Genomic DNA, 6000 nt, shown 5'->3' on the forward strand with positions numbered 1-6000 from the left:
AGCAGCGAAACTCCTGAATAAAGCTCAGCAGTGCTCCTGCCCACTCAACAGTTTATCATCCTTCTCCTTCTTCCCTGTTTCCTTGGCAACTGTGGATAGAGAGAGCAGTGTGCCGGTACACTCTTGATTTCTTTTTAGAGTTTTTATTGGCCTTGTATTTTGATGAGCCTAACAGTCACTTCTTTGCCCTTTTCCCCACACTTGGTGAGCAGGAGGTTGCAACATAATTCAGATTTGGGTCTTTCCACTGGCTTATGAAAAATGCCAGGAATCGCATTTTTATCCATTTATAAACTGCTTGGGCCAGTGGGTCTCTCTCTGCTCCTTCTCTTAGTGTCTTCTAGCACAGTACCAGAGTTCCTGGGTGGCACAAACAAGTAAGCGCTCAGCTACTAGCCAAAAGGTTGGTGGTTCGAACCCACTCAGAGGTGCCTTGGAAGAAAGGACTGGCAATCTGCTTCTGAAAGGTTCAGCCTTAGAAAGCCTATGGAGCAGTTCTACTCTGCACACATGGGGACACTGTGAGTCGGAATCGACTCAATGGTAACTAACAGCAGCACAGTACCTGGCTCACTGTGGGCCTTGGATAAATGTCTATGGAACGGGTGGACGGATGGATGGATGAATGAATTAAGGAGTGAAGGAAGGAACTCAGTTCACTGGAGCAAAGATGAATTTCAATGTGTTTCCTGCAGGGCTTCATTCTGGTTTGACCCCCTGCTGAGTTTTTGTTTCCACCCCAGATATACTGTATCAGAATCTACATTTTAATAAGATCCTCGAGTGATTCTTATGTATGCATCTATATTTTAACAAGATCCCTGTGTGATTCTTATGTATACATCTACATTTCAACAAGATTGTTAAAATGTAGATTCTGATTCAGTATATCTGGGGGTGGAAATGGAAATTTTCAGCAGGGGGTCAAACTGGAATGAACCGGTTCAAAGCCCTGGTTTCCTGTAACAGTGATAAGGAGTAATGAAGGCAGTTACAGTGTGGCCACTCTCTTCTCAAAATGTTTCCCCTAAGGCCCTGGAGCTTTTGACTCTGTCTCTTGTTATCTTTGCCTCTACCCCCTTCTCTTCATCAGTATGTCGATCTGAATCCAAAGTCGTCTTCCCTCTGCTCTTCACCAGTTATCTCCTGCTAACCTTTGGATCTTAGCTTAGTCATCACTTCTTCAGGGGAGCCTTCTTGGATCTCATTTGTCTACACAGCACATTGTGCCTCTCCTTCATAGCACTTCCTAAGTTGTGATTTTTTACATTTATTTGTGTGGTTATTTGATAAATCTGTCTGTCTTCTCGACTAGACTGTCAGCTCTGTGTGGCAGGGGCTATGCGCCTGGCACGGTGCCTGGAATATAGCCTGTGCTGAGGAAATATTTATTAAATGAACACCCCATTATCCCCTGAGCCCTATGGAAGCATGTTCAGTTGCGAGTAATACAATCCACCCGCAACCCCTGTCACATCCCATTTCCATGAGGACACCTACCCTCTCTCCCTTGCCCATGGACTTCTCTCTTAGATACTTTTGTTCCTATTGTCACCCTTAGCTCTGAAGGCCAATTCCTCATGTCCCAGGATCCCCGGGAAAAACAGAGGTTGGCTCTTTTTTCACTCCTCACCATATCTTCCGCGTGGTTCCAACACCATTCCTTAGCAAATCCATCTGTCCTGAAGAATAGGAGATTTTGCCCTCTTACCCATTTCAGCACCACTGCTGAAGCCTCCCAGGACCCTGCCACACTGCTGGATGCCTCCAAGCCATGGTTCAAAGTCCTGCCTTGTCTGCTTTTCCAAGACTCCCTTCCACCACTTCCTTTGCCACTGACTGTACCTGCTTCCATTACTGCTTTTATTATGCCATATTGTAATATGTTTGTTTCCGTGTCTGTAACCCCCTCAAGACTGTGAGCTCCAGAAGAACAGGTGCTGTTTATTTATCTTTGCCTCCTCAGCACCTAGCACAAAGTAGATCCTCAATAAATTCCTGGAACGGAATGGAATAAACTCATCCTTAGGGACTTGAGGGATTCACCTCCACTATGATTTAGACATTAACACACTTAACTCTGTTATTTCCAAAATCCTAAAACTTGAACCTCCTACCCTTGGACCGCCGTCCCATGCTCTCATTCCTACAGAACCTTATCTGTGCCAAGGAGGCTTGTATGCCAGAAGTAAAAATCTACTCTACTAACCCAAATTTTATTAGCGAGATTAATGAGGAGTACAGAGAGGATTTATGGAAGCGCAGAAAGAGCTGAACCATCAGGCCTCAGGAGGGGCAGGGAGGAAGGCTGTTCTGGAGTCTGCAGCAATAAGAGTTCATGGACCTTCATTAACCCTAATGCTCTGTATGAATCTCTGTCTCAACGCAGCTCCCTGCACAAAACAACAACAACAAAACAAAACAGGAGGTGGGGCCAAGATGGCGGAGTAGTCAGACACTTCCAGTGGCCCCTCTTACAACAAAGACCTGAAAAAGCAAGTGAATCAATAATCTATGACAGTTTAGGAGCCCTGAACATCAAAGGCAAAGCTGAAGAATTGGACTGAGTGGCAGGGGGAGGGAGAAACTGTCAGAAGCAGCGAGGAGTTGCCAGAGCTGACCTGGCAGAAGCCAACACCCTTCAGAATGGATAGGCTAGCATGTGTGGTGAGGGAAGCAGTGGTGTTTGGGACGCGTTTTCCATATCGGGAGAGACTAAGTGGTGGAGAGTCTACTCAAGCCTCCAGAACCAGTGAAAAGGGGCGTTCAATGAGCAAAAGATATTCTAACCTGCTGTGTGGATTAAAAAAACACCCCGTTTGGGAAGAACCTCTCTCTCATTTACCTGCTCCCTCCCTGCTCTGCACCAGGTCCCAGGCTGGCTTCAGTGATTGCCGTTTCCCCTGGGCTGGAAGTAGGACCCATCACATGCCCTCAGCCATTCTCCTGGCCTTGGAGAGGGAAAAAATTAACAAACAAGAAAAAATAATCTGCCAGTTCCCCTAAGCCAGGAACTCAGGGCAGGCAGAGCTCCTCTGCCTAGGCACAGGCATAAGGGGTCCATGGACTTTGAATGCCTTTCACCCCTGCAGAGACTTGTGTGGGCCCATTTCAAGAGCGTAGGCCCTCATTAACACAGTACAACAGGGTATATACCTAAAGCCTGACTTCAACAGTATCAGCTATATGGTGGAGTGGCCGGTTCGTGACAGTTGACACCGCTCTGTCCATTAAGCAGGGTCCTCACCTACCCACATCAGGGGCCTGAGGACTGGTGGTTCCTCCCATGCCACCTAACCTCCTGCTACAGGGGTCCAAGAATAAGTGGTGCCTCCCAGTCTTTACAGCCAACAACACTGGGTGCTCATGGTCCAGCTGCAAAACCCACACACCTACGTGCTCTAGGGAACAGGGACATGCTTTCCTCCCAGACACGCAGAAGCAGCCATCAGCCCCTGCCTTGCTTAGTGCATGAACCCATACTACAGCCAGATACCTGTGCCTACACCAATCACCCCTGCCCATCTAGGACTGTAGGTGAGAGCCTGTGCCACACACTTGGTGACCAACTATCTGGACAGCTGAGCTGAATCCATACAAGAAAAGTAAATGGACTCCTGGGCTCACATACGTAGTAACAGATCTAACCTCCTGGTGACAGGATGTTAGAGCTTCAAAGGTGCCAATAATCAAACTAGCTCACACGAGCAGCCTATTTGGGCATATCAAAACAAAACAAAACAAAACAAAACAAAACAAAACAAAACAACAAGCTAGGACGCAGTAAGCAAACATAAAATAAATAAATGTAATAACTTATTGATGGCTTGGAGACAACAGTCAATATCAAATCACATAAAGCGGCAGACCATGATGGCTTCAGCAAGCTCCCAAAACAAAGAATCAAGAAATCTTCCAGAGGAAGAACTTCCTGGAATTACCAGAGGTAGAATACAAAAGACTAACATACAGAACTCTTCAAAAGATCAGGAAGGAGATCATTCAAAATGCAGAACCAGCCAAGGAACACACAGACAGAGCAACAGATGAACTTAAGAAGACTACAGAAGAGCACAATGACAAATTTAACAGGCTGCAAGAATCCACAGAGAGAGAGCAAACAGAAATCCAGAAGATTAACAGTAAAATTTCAGAATTAGACAACTCAATAGAAAGTCATAGGAGCAGAATTGAGGCAATGGAAGTCAGAATTAGTGAGACTGAAGACAAAGCACCTGACACCAACTTATTTGAGGAAAACTCAGATAAAAGAATTTTTAAAAATGAAGAAATCCTAAGAATTATGTGGGACTCTATCAAGAGGAATAACCTACAAGTAATCGGAGTACCAGAACAGGGGTACGGGGGTGGGGGAGTGAATAAAAGAAAATACAGAGAGAATTGTTGAAGATATGTTTGCAGAACACTTCCCTGAGATCGTGAAAGATGAGAAGATATCTATCCAAGATGCTCTTCGAACCCCACATAAGGTAGATCCCAAAAGAAAGTCACCAAGACATATTATAATCAAACTTGCCAAAACCAAAGATAAAGAGAATTTTAAGAGCAGTTAGGGATAAATGAAAAGTCATCTACAAAGTAGAGTCAGTAAGACTAAGCTCGGACTATTCGGAAGAAACCATGCAGGCAAGAAGGCAATGGGATGACATATATAAAGCCTTGAAGGAAAAAAGAACTGCCAGCCAAGAATTACATATCCAGCAAAAATGTCTCTCAAATATGATGGCAAAATAAGGGCATTTACAGATAAACAGAAGTTTAGGGAATTCGCAAAAACCAAACCAAAATTACAAGAAATACTAAAGGGAGTCCTCCGGTTAGAAAATCATTAACATCAGGTAACAACCCAAGACTAGAACACAGGACAGAGCAACCAGATATCAATCCAGATAGGGAAGTCACAAAAATAAATCAAAGCTAAAATGCTGAAAATAGAGAAACAGAGACGTCAATATGTAAAAGATGACAACATTAAAACAAAAAAGAGAGGGACTAAAAAATGTAGTCATAGATCTTTCCTATGGAGAGGAAGTCAAGGCGATATAAAGAAATAAAAGAGTGGTTTAAACTTAGAAAAATAGGGGTAAATATTAAGGAAACCACAAAGGAAACTAACAACCCTACACATCAAAATAAAAAACAAGAAAAACATAAAGACTCAGCAAATACAAAATCAAAAACAATGAAAAAGATGAAAAGAAAATACATAAAGAAAAACGACTCAGCACAGAAAATTAAGTGGAACAAAGAAACTGTCAACAACCCCCCCCAAAAAAGACATCAAAATGACAGTACTAAACTCATACCTATCAATAATTATGCTGAATGTAAATGGACTAAATGCACCAATAAAGAGACAGTGGCAAAATGGATGAAAAAACACCATCCATCTATATGCTGCCTACAAGAGACACACCTTAGACTTGAAGGCACAAACAAACTAAAACTCAAAGGATGAAAAACATGTATCAAGCAAACAACAATTGAAAAAGAGCAGGAGTGGCAATATTAATCTCTGACAAAACAGACTTTAAAGTAAAAGCCACCACAAAGGATAATGAAGGACACTATATAATGATTAAAACATCAGTAAACCAGGAGGACATAACCATAATAAATATGTATGCAATCAATGACAAAGCTCCAAAATACATAAAACAAACTCTAATGGTATTGAAAAGAGAGATAGCCAGCTCCACAATAATAGTAGGAGACTTCAACACACCACTTTCGGTGAAGGACAAAACATCCAGAAAGAAGCTCAATAAGGACACAGAAGATCTACATGCCACAATCAACCAACTTGATCTCATAGACATATATAGAACACTCCACCCAACAGCAGCCAAGTATACTTTCTTTTCCAATGCATATGGAACACTCTCCAGAATAGACCACATATTAGGTCATAAAGCAAGCCTTAACAGAATCCAAAGCATCAAAATATTACAAAGCATCTTTTCTGACCATAAAGCCATA

Source organism: Trichechus manatus, unplaced genomic scaffold (assembly GCF_000243295.1).
Source record: "Trichechus manatus latirostris isolate Lorelei unplaced genomic scaffold, TriManLat1.0 scaffold00092, whole genome shotgun sequence".
NCBI classification, from domain to species: domain Eukaryota; kingdom Metazoa; phylum Chordata; class Mammalia; order Sirenia; family Trichechidae; genus Trichechus; species Trichechus manatus.